The sequence below is a fragment of the Cariama cristata genome, unplaced genomic scaffold, assembly GCF_000690535.1.
Source record: "Cariama cristata isolate BGI_N322 unplaced genomic scaffold, ASM69053v1 scaffold21955, whole genome shotgun sequence".
NCBI classification, from domain to species: domain Eukaryota; kingdom Metazoa; phylum Chordata; class Aves; order Cariamiformes; family Cariamidae; genus Cariama; species Cariama cristata.
In genome coordinates this window covers 1-201 of record NW_009616071.1, presented here as the reverse complement: position 1 = coordinate 201, position 201 = coordinate 1, and positions in this window count along the sequence as shown.

Sequence of the window (201 nt, the reverse complement as noted above, 5' to 3'; positions counted from 1 at the left end):
CGCTCTCCTTGCATCTCCTGCGAAGCTTTGCTGAAGGTACATGGGGGCCAGGCTGCGAGGATGGCGAAGGGTGGTGGGAGTCAGCGCCAAGCAAAGGTGGCTGGTGACAGAGAAAGAGCAGCAAACAAGGCGCAAAAGCAAAAGGACAAAAAGAAAACTGTAATTAGTTAATTTTCTTCCGTCATGATAAATTATATATAT